The sequence below is a fragment of the Zingiber officinale genome, chromosome 6A, assembly GCF_018446385.1.
Source record: "Zingiber officinale cultivar Zhangliang chromosome 6A, Zo_v1.1, whole genome shotgun sequence".
Lineage (NCBI taxonomy): Eukaryota > Viridiplantae > Streptophyta > Magnoliopsida > Zingiberales > Zingiberaceae > Zingiber > Zingiber officinale.
Window position 1 is genome coordinate 62,279,593 of NC_055997.1, and position 14,968 is coordinate 62,294,560.

Here is a 14,968-nt window from a genome sequence, read left to right on the forward strand (position 1 = left end):
TCCTTTATTATTAATCGTCATTTTTCTGGTATTTTACACATACATGTGTTAGAAGGTATCCATGTCATTTTATAAAAAGATGGATGCCTTTTTTTTTTATACTAACATTAAAATGTGCCGCTACTTTTATGATTCGGAAATGAAAGGCATTCCTATAATGTTTTCCCCCTTAAATTTTATTATAAATAATATCAAATTATATTGTAAATCTTACTGTATCAATAAAACTATACCTTGGATGCCATCAAATAATTTAAAAAGGATATTTTAAATGCATTTAGACACGCATACATATATGGAACAATATAGATCCGAGTGCTATTTAATGAGTTGAAAGATAGATGGTGTAAAAAATAATATCATGGATATATTAAAAATAAAATATAGTGTTAGATTCCTTACACAAGTTGGGCTCGATGGACCGGTCGTGCTTAATCAGTTGGGCAAACCCAATCAATTGCGCAAATCTAGGAATTTGGTTCACCCAAGTGGGCTTGATGGGCCTGTAGAACCAAATAGACCGAACTAATTTGATGAATCAGGTGGGCAAGACTAACTAGGTGGATTGGTTAGGCGAAGTGAACTTGATGGGTTAGGTGAACTAACTGAACTTGACTGGCAGAGCAGCTCCGGCATACTTGGCGAACCAGACAGGGTAGATCGAGTGGGACCAGAAGAGCAGACCGAGGCGCGCCGAGTAGATTGTGTGGACCATACCGACCAAATGGGGGCGCGGCAATACCCGAGCTACCATCTGTTCTTGCTCAGCTTTACATCGAGCGAGCACCTATCAGGCAATAAAATGTTAGAAAGAATCATTACAAATGAGAAATTGCTTCATGATGAACAAAAGATTCATCAAGAACTGCCACAAGAACCAAGTCCAACTTCATTAAAGATTCAAAAAAAATCTCCAACCTGATTTTTCAATGAAGGAACTTCTCGATGAATGATGCATTGAGAATCCACCAGTCCCATTCTCTCATGAGCCTCCTTTAATCAGTAAACAGAAATCATCAAAACTACTTTAAAAATTGGAGAAGCAACAAACTGCCACAAGTACCTCCACACATCTTCTGAGTGAGAAGTCGAGACCCCATCCATCAACCAAGTCATTCTGCAGCAATGGTGACAACTTTGGATCTGTTCGAAGATGCAGAATCGACACAGTAAGGAACATGAAGTAAACAAGCATACCTGAATCATGTGCCATATGCAATGCCAGGTGCCATCTCAATGAAACTGTATCAGAAGTAAAAAGTGTTGCTGATGAAACTAAGGTGTGATTCGCAAAGAGATGGTACGGAAAGGAAGGTATATACGCAGCACACGGAGGAAGATGAGGATCGGAGCATCTGCCATGTGCCTCCTTTGTTTCTCTGTTTAATCCGAATCGCATATACTTAAGTTATTTAAAATTTACTTGAGAGATAAAGAACAGAAACAGCATGAAAAACACATTTAGTCTTAGTAATGAGTTAAGAAAGAAAGAACAGATAAAACTACTAAGCTTAAATTTTGATGTTGAATGTCTAGGCCAACTACACAGTCTTAGTAATGAGTTAAGAAAGAAAGAACAGATAAAACTACTAAGCTTAAATTTTGATGTTGAATGTCTAGGCCAACTACACAATTTTGTTTTTCTCATCTGAACTTTGGCTCGACGTGCACAGTTTGTCTCGTAGGTTGAGTCTGAAAATGCAAGGCTTCCTAGCTAAGTATTCTTTTCTATCGTTTATAAAGGTAGAAACTCATGCTACTTAGGGTCCAATGGTCGAATGGTTAATGGAAGAAAAAAATTTGGACGATGCCATCGACTAGACAGTGTTACAGTGGAACATCATGGAATGGACAGTGATGACTGACATCGTTGCCAATCCTGTTATCGAAACCTTTGGTTGTTAATGCATTCAAATTAAAGAAAACCAGAAGCTAAACAGATAAGCCAACTTGAAACTCACTTATGGACTTCACTTCCTGTTTGCCTTATTGTCATTCGCCATACCAAACTTCTATTACCTGGCATAGCACCAGGTTGGGAGATCTCCAGCCCATGCCTTTTTACCAAATTAACATGAGGGTTTGAATGCAGGCATGAACAAGTAAAAAAAACTTACTCTTCTCCATCAAGATGAGTAAGATCCAGATCTTCATCCTAAATGAATATGTACTCGTATGGAGCAACAATGTCGTGATGCAAAAATCGTTTTGCGAACCACCTTTAAGTATCAATTAGGAGGATAAGAATTGTTAACTGCTGGATTATCAAACAAAGAGCAAGTGCTGAGAAATGGAATCAGGATCCACACACCATTTAGTCTGTTTTATGGCACTGACATGAATAGCCTTCTTGGACCATTCTAATTCGTCCCATTCACTTGTGCGACCGTCGTAGTGGAACAACAAGATTGTAAAATTTTCTGAGAACTGTGACAATGAAATCTTAGATACACTAAGAAAAATCTTTTTGACAGTTAAAAATTAGAGAACAGTAGAAATAGAAACGCTCATTAGTTACTATCAAAATCTGATAAAAGTTCCTTGAGAAAAAAAAAATAGATTGAGTGAATTACATGAGTGTAAATGAGTGGAATAAGATGTCTAATTTTCAATCTAACATAACAAGGGGAGTATATTTAAAGGCCCTTTACTAACTTTTTAATTGCAATATCAATATTCATTCTCATGTCATATCCAACAGAAAAAGTTACAAGATGCTTCTGCTTAATCTGCAAATCCTGTGTAAAATCATATCGTGCGTGAGAAAAACTTAATAAATATCACAATTTTAATTAGGAGACAAACATATCCACAGATTTTTCTTAAAAAGGGAGTTAGACTGGCCGTGAAGGCTACCCACTATGTTTACGCATGTCTTAAAGGGAATTCTTGCATGAATCTTAAAGCACCATTTATGTTCACAACCTAAGATGCTAGGTAAGTGCAATTAGATTGATACGGGTTATGACAAACAGATCTAATAACGTGGTGATCAAAGTTAGGTAAGGTGGGGATCAAAATCAGAATGAGGGAGCACTTCTCATATGACTCTGTCGATCGCCCCATGATAAAACTTTAGGGTCTTAACCGAGTGGCTACAAAGTAGGGCGCTCGAATAAAGCCAACTGGCCATAAAGCCGGTCGGATATAAGGACTCTAACGTCTTACTCTGAAAATCAGGAAATAATATACCTGATTAGTCAAGTAGCCAACTGAATGTAAGGGAGCTTGACCAGGTGAAAATCTGACCAAGCTCTAAGCATTTAAACTTTCTGAAAACCCCTTACCATAAAACTGGATAGAGGTCGATCGAACATAAGACTCTCTATGTATGCCCCGACGAGTAAAGCTCAGACAGGCTTAAAAATATTTGACCTCATAAAAGTCTTAGTATAAGATCGGTCGGATAAAGGCCAATAGAACACAAGATTATCTGTATACGCCCCGCCAGGTAAAAATTGGGCGAGCTTAAAGACACTTGGCCTCATAAAAGTCTTAGTATAAGATCAACCGGATGAAGGTCAATCGAACATAAGGCTGTCTGTGTACGCCCGGTCAGGTAAAGACCAGGCGGGCTTAAAGACACTTGGCCTTATAAAAGTCTTAGTATAAGATCAGTCGAATGAAGGTCGATCGAACACAAGGCTGTCTATAGACGCCCGATCGAATAAAGCCGACTGCCCATAAAGCCGATTGGATATAAGGGCCCTAACGTCTTACTCTGAAAATCAAGAAATAATATACCTGATTACTCAAGTAGCCGGCCGAATGTAAGGGAGCTTGACCAGGTGAAAATCTGACCAAGCTCTAAGCGTTTAAACTTTCTGAAAACCCCTTACCATAAAACTGACTGGATAGAGGCCGATCGAACATAAGGCGCTCCATGTATACTCGGCCGAGTAAAGCTCGGACAGGCTTAAAGATACTTTACCTCATAGAAGTCTTAGTATAAGATCAGCTCGATGAAGGTCGATAGAACACAAGGCTATCTGTATACTCCCGGTCAGGTAAAAATCGGGCAGACTTAAAGACACTTGGCCTCATAAAAGTCTTAATATAAGATCGTCCGGATGAAGGCCGATCGAACATAAAGTTGTCTGTGTACGCCCGGTCTGGTAAAGACTGGGCAGGTTTGATTGGGCAAAAGACCGGATGAGTTTAAAGACATGTATCCTTAGGAAACTCTATATATTCACTCAGTCGAGCACGGGTCTACCAAGTTTAAGTTAACTAATGTCACATTATCTCTAAAATAAAGCTCTAATATATATAATTTAACATATGACTTCTTGAATGAAGTTTTGACATACTGTGGCCACTATATTAGTCTCTGAACAGATCTTTGTAGTACTCAACATATGACAAAGTAGATTAATACAATAGCAAGCAATGTGGCTGGCCTTATGGACCGGCCGAGATACTATGACAGAATACAATGTCAAGTAATATGGCCGACCTTACGAACCGACCAAGATATATTCAGCAAACAAACAATCAACAACATTTTAACAGCCTGACATAATTGTTGGGGAATATTCCTTTGGAAGCTCCTCCGGAGTGAATCTGGTTTCTCATTGGTGATTCATCTATAATGACATCTCCCTCTAATGACTTCAGAAAAGGTTTAGTTATAAACAATAAAAGAGGTGCATCTACGAGTACAAAAAAATTCCTTGGAAGCTCTTCGAGGAACTACCTAACAAACTCTGACGCATAAAGACACCTCATGGTCATGGAGATCGTGGGAGGTGGTATAAAAAGGTGGGGTCCTCTCCATTATCAAGGTATGCAATTTTCGCATTTAAGACCTTCATTCACACATCCACTACTGTTCTTCTTCCATTTGCAAGGAATTGTACTGATTTGAGCATCGGAGGGTCTTGCCAGGGACCCCTTTCCTGGTCTTTGGTCACTAACGCTTCGTTGGATCGTCTAGTAGTGCACAGGATCATTGAGGAGCTTCATCCCAGATCAAAGACTTATGAACATGGTCCATCAAAAGCAAATTGGGCGGAACATGGAAGTCTACATGGATGATATCCTCATCAAATCTCTTCAGGCTGCAGATTTGATCAAAGACATAGAAGAAACCTACAGAACCTTGAGGCAATATGGGCTCAAGCTCAACCTTTGCAAATGTTTATTCGGAGCTAGAAATGAAAGATTTTTGGGCTACATAGTCACAGAGCGAGGGATCGACGCCAATCCTAGTAAAGTACAAGCTCTACAAAACATGGCTCCCCCACGCATCCTGAAAGAGAACCAAGATTGGCTGGCCAAATTACTACGCTATCTCGCTTCATCTCCCAATTGACTGATCGAAGTCTGCCTTTCTTTAAAATATTTCGTCGAGCAATCAAATTCTAGTGGGATGCCGACTGCGAAAAGGTGTTCGAGGAGCTGAAGAATTATTTGTCAGATCTGTCCATCCTAGCTAAGCTAATAGTGGGTGAAACTTGATAGGTTTAATTGTCAACTAATGAACATGTTATTAGTTCAGTGTAGGTGAGATAGGAGGGAAAAGAGCAACAACCTGTATATTTTTTGAATCATTTATTAAAGGGAGTAGAGTCCCGCTACACCGTACTCGAGAAATTGGTGTATAGATTGGTCTTGGCTGCTCAAGGTTGCGTCCTTATTTTTTGTCGCATTCAATCATCATACTGTTAGGCACTTTAGGCCGAGTGGCTGTTAACCCTAAGGCGTCTAGAAGATTGATCAAATGGACAACTGGCTTAGTAAGTATGATATACAATACCTGTTAGAGTGTATATACTAAAATCCTAGCTTTTTTAAACATTTATTTTGAAATAAAGAATCACATTGGTCAAATGTCTACATTTGTATGCTAAGTGTAGTTGTTCAATTAATTTATATTGTAGATAACATGATGTGTGGTGTCACACACAGAAGATCATGTTATCAATTTCTTATAAATTATAAATAGTAGCTCACGACTAAGATGGAAAGGAACAAATCATTGGAATAGTCGTAGTGTAATTTTGTATTAGTTTATCTTAACTATAAAATTACACTAGTACACTCTGAGTGTATTAAGCATGACCATTTAAGGTAAGTTCTTTTTATACTGACTGAAAGAACAAGACTTTTATTATTATGGAAGTATGTGCCCTTAATCCTGATATAATAACAAACACATATATCTAGTATTTATTTCTTTGACTTATCAATGGGTGAGATTTAGTTCGATAAATCGAGAGGCCCGATAAGTTAGGAAATGGTATTGTTTATATGGTGTGTTGTTGATTATAAAATGAAACTGTGTCCTAGTAATCTAGGTTGATGATGTCCCCAAGATGAGCTCATAAGGATTGTCTTGTAAACCCTACAGGTGGACTTAGTCCGACATGACAATAAAAGTGAGTGGTACTACTCTTGGAGCTAGATATTAATTAAGTTAGCTGTCAGTAACTCATTTAATTAGTGGGCATTCTATATCTTAAACACAGGGAGATTAACACACTCATAATAAGAAAAAGCTCAAATAGTAATATGAGATTGATGCGGTAGTTCAATAATAACTCTTTAGTGGAATGAGATATTATTAATGAACTCGAGTTGGGTGTTCAGGGTGAACACGGGAAGCTCAAGTTCATCGGGAGACCAAAACCAATTCCTCCTCTCGATCCCTGTCATAACCTCTTATTTATAAAGTCATATACCCACTCATACCCACCTTCTTACCCAATTTAAGGTGGCCATCCAAGCTTAGCTTGAAGCCCAAGCTAGGGCCGACCAAACTAAGGTTGGATGGGTCAAGTAGGTGGTCGGCCCTAGCTTGAACCCAAGCTTAGGTGGTCGGCCAAAATTAAATAAAAGGAGTTTATTTAAAATCTTTCCTAATGTGGAAGTCATAGTTTTAAAAGAGAGTTTAAAATTTAAATCTTTCCTTTTATAGCTTTCTACAAAAGATTAAGAGAAATGTTTGATATCTTTCCTTATTTGTAGTTAAAAGGAAGATTTTAATTTTTGATAAAACTTTCTCTTTTTGTAACCATTCTCATGATTTTAAAAGAGAGTTTTAAAATTATAAATCTTTCCTTTTATAGTTTTCTACAAAAGATTAAGAGAAAGATTTGATATCTTTGAATATTTATAGTTAAAAGGAAGATTTTAATTTTAGATAAAACTTTCCTTTTTGTAAATCATCCACATGTTTTAATAGAGAGATTTTAATTTATAAAAGTTTCCTTTTATGACCAACCATGAAGGGAATTTTTAAAGAGAAATTTTTATTTTAAAAAATTTCCGGAAACAAATTAGGAAGTTTTAATTTTGTGTTTAAAATTTTCCTTGTTTGGAAGACATGATGTGGCCGACCATTGAAAGGTTTAAAAGGATTTTTTTTAATTAATTAAATTTTCCTTTCATTGGCAAGGAAAATAAGGAAGTTTTTATTAAAACTTTCCTTATTTGCCAAGACCAAGGAATATAAAAGAGAGGGTAGAGGTGTCTCACCTCATAACATATCTTCTATTATTCCTCTCTTCCTTGGTGGTGGCCGACCCTCTCTTCTTCCTCTTCCCCTATTCTTCTTCTTAAGTGGTCGGCGACATCATCTTCTTGGAGAGATCTTGGTGGTCGGATTTTTCTTATAGAAGAAGAAGGGATAGGAGACATTGTTTCCTAGCATCCCATGGAGCTTGGTTGGTGGCCGAAGACCTTCATCTCTAGGAGATTCCTAGTGGCCGAAACTTGCAAGGAGAAGAAGGAGGCTTGGGTGGATTCTCGTCTCGGTAATCGTTGCCCACACGACGCCCGAGATAAGAAGAGAAATAGGGCAGAAGATCATGAGGTCTATAAGCTATAAAAGGTATAACTAGTTATTAGTTTCCGCATCATAACTAGTTCATCCTTTTATTTAGATCTTGAAATACCAAACACAAGAGGCTAATGAATCTAGGTAATCAAATTTATGTTTTCAATTTTGTGTTTCTTTTGTTTTTCGAACTTGTGATTCGATTGTTCTTTTTGGTTAAACCTAGGGTTACTATAAGGAAATTAAATATTGAATTTCGTTGAAAGGTTTTGTCTAGGAAGTGGTGGATGCTCCCATACCCAAGAAGGCCTAGTGCCTCGCCATGTTTAACCTGGAAGCCGATCTCTGAAATTAATATTTAATTGAATTTGTAACATAGGTGGATTTGGATTAATAATGTTAAGCATCGTTTGCGATCCAAGTCTAAACCTCTAAGAACAGATAAGTTGAATTTGGAATCAATAATGTAAAGTTCTGTTTACGATTCCAAATTTAATTTTTAAAGAACACAATAGGTTGTTAGGAATGGTTCAGAACTTATACAAAATTTTTGTACAGGGGAACCAGTACGATATTCCGAGTAGCAACCAACAATACCAACCTCGTATAACCATCAAAGTTCAAGCCTTAGCTGACTTCATAACAGAAGTACAAGGTCCTGAGAAAATGTAAAAGATATATGTAGATGAATCCTCTACTCGGCAGGGTAGTGGAATAGATATTCTTGTTATATTGCCCAGAGAGGATCAAATGCAATTATTTGTTCGATTAAATTATTGAGCAACCAATAATGAAGCAAAATATGAGGCTTTGATAGCAGGACTGTAGGTTGTGTGGCACGTTGGAGCCGCCCGGGTTTTAATCTACTCAAATTCTCAGTTGATGACTCAACAATTGTCTAGCAACTTTGAGATTAACAATGAGCGGCTTAAGTTATATGCAGAAGCCTTTGACAAATTAAAAGCTAAATTCCAGGAAGTGAGCATACAGAAGATTTCCCTATTAGATAATCGAATAGCAGATGAGTTCGCCAAATTCGCTTATGCTATAATTCCCTAGAATTTGGAAAAGCCTATGGAGGAACCATTATTAGTAGCTTGCATTGAGCGACAGGCTGACCTGGAGCTATAAAGTAACTGGAGAATATCAATCATCTTATTCTTATAACAGGGTACTCTACCCACTGACAAGGAGTAAGTACGAGTACTCAAGAAAAGAGCTAGTCAGTTTACAATTAATGAAAGGATAAAAGATAAACCTTTAAGAAAATATAATAATTTAATTAATTCAAATTTTAAAAATTAATAAAAACTTAAACATTAACAATAATCTATTAAAGAAAGATAATTCAATTAACTTAATAAAATTAAAATTGAAAGAAAATTTAAATATTAAATATACTCGTTTAAAGAAAGATAATTTGACCAATTTAATTGATTCAAAATTAAAAATTTAAATTACAAATTAAATATTAAATCTTAACTGAAACTAACTTCAATCATACAAAAATCTTAAAAGGAAAGCCAATAATTCAGGGGTAGTCTCCAGAATAGTTGGCACCTCCAAAACTAACCTACCCGACAGGGTAATCCAAACAAACCTACTCGACAGGGTAATTAGGACTAGTTAAAAAGGGACCGAGTTTAACTTGACCCACGGTACTGGTAAAGTTTTGGATGATAGTACGTTAGGGAAGCTTAGTCTATGCATGTCTAGGAAGATATGGTTTCGACCTGGTGCATTTGGCTAAGTGGAACTAGCCGAAGCTACCCCTTACGGATTCTAACTAGTTAGACGAAGGTTTTGTACTAAGTTTCGTGGATAGGACTATTTGGAAAATCTCGAAGGCATGATTACTCTAATGATACCCACGTGACTCACCATAGCCCAGAAGTTTATCCGAAAATGTCTATTTGTTGAACCCAAAGCTAAACCTGAATCTAACACAAAGTTAAACCAAAACCAATAATTGAATCTAATTAAACTCACAAAATCATAGAAATCCCTGATTGATAATTTAAATCGGGTGAGATGATTAAAGAATCAAATTTAAAAACAAAGTTAAATCAAATTAAATTAAATTAAATTATATTTTGAATTAAAATTAAATTTAAAATTTTAATTTTTTTAATTAAAATTATATCATTTTTATTAATATTAAAAATTAATTTTAAACTTAAAAAGTATGTCAAAAATTAACTTTAAAAAATTCATTTTTAACGCAAAAAAAAATTAACTTTAAAAATTCATTTTAAACTTAAAAATTATTTTAAAAATTATTTTAAAAATCGTTTTAAAAATCCTTTTAAAAATTATTTTAAAAAATTTTAAAAATCATTTTAAAAAATTTTAAAAATCATTTTAAAAAATTTTAAAAATCATTTTAAAAATTATTTTAAAAAAAATCCATTTAAAAATTATTTTTAAAACTTTTAAAAATTATTTAAAAAATATTTTTAAAATACTTATAAAAATTATTTTAAAAATCATTTTAAAAATCCTTTTAAAATCATTTAAAAATCATTTTAAAAATCCTTTTAAAAATTATATTAAAAAACTTTTAAAAATCATTTAAAAAATCCTTTTAAAAATCTTTTAAAAATCATTTTAAAAATTATTTTTAAAAACATTTTAAAAATCCTTTTAAAAATAATTTAAAAATCCTTTTAAAAATAATTTTAAAATACTTTTAAAAATTCTTTTAAAAATCTTTTAAGAATCATTTTAAAATCTTTTAAAAATTATTTTAAAAAATCATTTTAAACTTAAAAATTCTTTTAAAAATTATTTAAAAATCACTATTAAAATCTTTTAAAAATTTTTAAAAAATCATTAAATTCTTTTAAAAATTATTTTAAAATCATTTTAAAAACATTTAAAAATTATTTTAAAATCTTTTAAAAATTATTTAAAAATTATTTTAAAAATTATTTTAAAAAAATCTTTTAAAATTTATTTTTAAAAAACTCTTTTAAAAATCATTTTAAAAACTTTTAAAAATTATTCTTTTAAAAATTATTTTAAAAATCATTTTAAAAAGTATTTAAAAATTCTTTTAAAAATTATCTAAAAACTCTTTTAAAATTATTTTAAAGATACTTTAAATTATTTAAAAACTCTTTTGAAAAGTATTTTAAACCCTTTTAAAAATCATTTCTCAAACTCTTTTAAAAATGGTTTTAAAAACTTTCTTAAAAATTATTTTTAAAAAAAACTTTAAATCATTTTGAAAAATTCTTTTAAATATTATTTTTCACTTTAATAAATTTTTTTTAAATTAAAAAAAATATTTTTTTAGATTATTTTATCTTTAAAAAGTATTATTTAGACTTTAAACTTTTTTTTTAACTTTAAACATTATTTTACTTAGTTACAATCGGGAAGGTTATTAATCCAAGGTAAATAATAACTCACTAAGATTCTCCTTCATTGTAGGCAGAGCAGCCTCTTACACAGATTAAAGAATGAAGAAAAACATAAAGGAATTTTGAATACAGTGTGTGCTATACTGATCTATGAGGACCAGGGCACTATTTATAACCCACTGATTGAAAATTGCCATTTGCTAACGTGGCAGCTCCCGGTCGCTGGACCCAGTGCTGGTGCCTAGATGTGGTCACCTCAATACACTCTACAATGACTTTTTGTCAATGACTTATTAGTGTTTGGGTGCCTGGACCTAGTCCGGGCACCTGGAGTCTTATTGATGTAGACTCCGAAGTTGATCCTCACTGTAACGGCTTGAACAGGTGCCTGACTTGGCCCGAACTGATCCAAATGCCTAGACCTGGTCTGAGTACCTAGACTCTAGGCGTCTGGACCTGGTCCAAGTACCTAGACAAAGTCAACTCTGTGTTGACTTGTTTGACTGCTTCTTCAGTCACTTAGGCCAGCCATCCAGAGTTGATTTCACCCGAACCTAACTTCAGCCTTCTCCTCGAGTAGTGTTCCTCCTCGACTTCTGGTCCCTCGGAAACACTGTACGCTTCCTTCTCATCCACTGGTGTACTCTTCCACAGCACCTCATCCCTAGGATGCATTGATCTCGTCGACTTAATTCTCATGTCATTTTTCTTGCTAGCTGCATCTTCTGCCCGACTTCTTGTATTCCTAAATTTCTGCACACTTACACATAAGGCATCAAAACAGTATGACCTAACTTAACTCGATTAACCACATCAAAACTAATCTAGAATATTTACAATCTCCTCCTTTTTGACATAATCAACCCAAGTTAAGTAACGGTAAAAAAATAATAAAACATTTTAAATTTGCAATAAACATAAGTAAATACAAGTATAGAACATAAAATCTTATACTAAGTGTATCTCCTCCTTAGCTTATTCCCTCTCCCCCCATTGATCACATCAAATAAATATTATGAAACATATGAAATAATAATAATAATAATATTGGGAAATATTCTTAGGGTTTTAAATAGATTTTCAAGAATATGTCATACACATGAAATGAATTTAACAACTTAGTATAGATTTTGGTATCCAAAATAAGTTCTTATTTACTGGATTTATCAAATATTTTCTAAAAATATTATTTCTAGCTATTTTCATAATTTGACCCTATGATTTTTCAAATACCAATTAAGTCCATTATTATAATTTCTAAAATCTGTACTACGAATAATGTTTGGAATTAAGCATGCAGAATTTTTGAATAATTCTAATTTACCTCTTAACTATGTATTTTCAATTTTAAGTTTATTAAGATCTTCTAATAAACATGCATTTTTCTTCATTCCATTTATATATTTCGTTCTATTTTTCCATAAGGATCTACTTAGCATTTCCACAACTTCATATAATTGCTCAAATGAGAGGTTACATACCTCACTTACCGTGTCAGACTCGTAGTTCGATGCTCCTTCTTTATTGGTTCTCTTGATGCTCATGTCAGCTGAACTTTTGTTGTCTTCATTTTGGTAAGTCGTCATTCATGCTAGTTTGGCATATTGCTCTATCTCAGATTCAAATGATGACGTTTCATCCCAAGTCGCCTTGAGGTTCTTATGCTTTGACAGGTTTGCCCCTTTGATCTTCTCTTTCTCCCTTTTCTTCAGCTTCGAGTAGTTGGCATTTACATGTCCTTTTTGATTGCAATTGTAGCACCTTATTTTCCTTTTTCCTTAAAGAAGCTTCTTGGCCTGCAAATTGTTAAACTTGTTAGTGTCACGCCCCGGAGGAGTCCCTGTCCGAAGAAATTTCGGCAGCATCTCCCCTATACGACGGACAATCTGAAACTTTCTACACCACCATATACCTCAGCCACATGCGGCTGGAATAATAACAATAATAAAAATACATCACACAGCCATCCACGCAGTTAAATAGATAACAAACTAGAATAAAAATACGATGACTTGAAATCAACCCAACTCCACTACACCCATAAAGCACAAATCCGACGATCAAATCAACTTACCTCTTCTGCCGTCTAGGCAGACATGTAGTAAAACAAATCCAAACCATACGAAAATTCATCAATCATAAGAATCCATACAATATCCAAGTATCAAACAAACCAAGTCTAAACATAGTCAAATAAGAAGAAAAACTAAAAACAAAAAGTCAACAAGTCCTCGTGGTCTGCAGGGGACTAGCAACTGGAACTCTCTCCTAACAACATCAACCTGAAAAATAACAACAATGGAGGCGGGGTGAGTCCAACACTCAGCAGGTACAACTGATATGCAAAGTAGGGAAATAACATCTAGCACTAATCATGCGTACAGTCTCCTGATATAAAAGGATGTAATGCAACTGAAGTAAACAAGAGAAAAACTGTACTAATCAGGACCTGGGTATAAGGACAAACAGTCCGAGTGGCATAGAAATCCTGTATACATGTCAAACATAGGCATCCAAACAATATACAGCATATAAATGCAGCAAGCACAAACACAAGCAATAAATGCATCATGCATATGATGCCAATGATGCGTCCTGGTAACCCCTGACGTCAGTCGATCATCTCACACACAATAGTGAGGCCGAGTGGGTAGGGTTGTGACAACCGTGCACTCTGTTGTCACTACTCTTGATGAGTGACCAAGTTGACGGGATGCTGTCGGAGTACACCTATCCTCCTACCCCAAATCATAAATGGGGGAGCGAAATGCTCTCAACTTGCGGTACACGATGACGGGGAGGAATCCCTGCCGGCTAACACGTTGCATCACGCTACCCATGAGCGGACCAACGGAGCCAAACAAAGTCCCTGCTGCAACACACACTGCCTGAATCGACCACTAACCCAAGAGTGGTGGTGTGTGCAGATCCATGTAACTGGAGATGTGCTCAACAATAATGGAGCGGACTATCGCACAGCATGCAATCATGCAAATGGTGCATGGCACTAACCACAAAATATCCTGAGCTAATCCATATATATATAAAAGTGTATCATAGGTCAACGAATCAAATCAAATGTACACTAAAGTTATAAAACCTAGGTCCTGAACATGGTGAAGCATGATATATCACTACCCCTATAAGCATGTATCAACATGTAAGGAATACATGAGATGCAAAACAAGCAATCAACCAATCATGTAACAGGTATCGGGTAGTGATTAACCGAAACAAATAAGAGAACATAATTATTGCTACTTGTTAAATTCACTACTATGCATATCAAAGATATAAAGTCAAAAGTACCCACCTCCAATAGAAAGGATCGTATCAGGTACAAATCCGACGTCGAGATACTCGTCTCACGTCAAAGTCCTGTGTCACCAATACATATACATTTTATTCAGCTAATTCCTATAAATAGCTAAATAAAAATCTCTTACACTAATTTAGGGGCAAACCCTAATTAACACAATAGCATAAACCTAATCCACAATCCACCAATGCATCAAGAATCCAAACTTAATGCCATTTACACATGATTACACATCTACATAATCAATCACCTAGTCCTTACCTTAATTCAGCCGCTTCTAGAACTCAAGGGTTGTTGTTGGACAGAGTGCTGCTGGACGAAGAGTTGCTGCACAATTAGCGGCTGCTCATTGCCGGACATGAGGTGAGCAGCTGCTGGAAGCAAGAATACCTGCTGGACTCAGGGCTGCGGGAATAGGCAATTGCTCATTGCTGTTTTGTTCGGATCCTGTCAGCAAAAGGAAATCTAGGGCACGGTAGCACCAGGGAATCGGCGACGGTCAAC

The 14,968-nt window shown here is 35.1% G+C and overlaps 1 pseudogene; it reads right to left on the bottom strand.

Annotated features, from left to right (window-relative positions):
• Nucleotides 1-601: 601 nt before the first annotated feature.
• Nucleotides 602-12,731, bottom strand: LOC121994845 (annotated as a pseudogene).
• Between the last annotated feature and the right edge of the window lie 2,237 nt (nucleotides 12,732-14,968).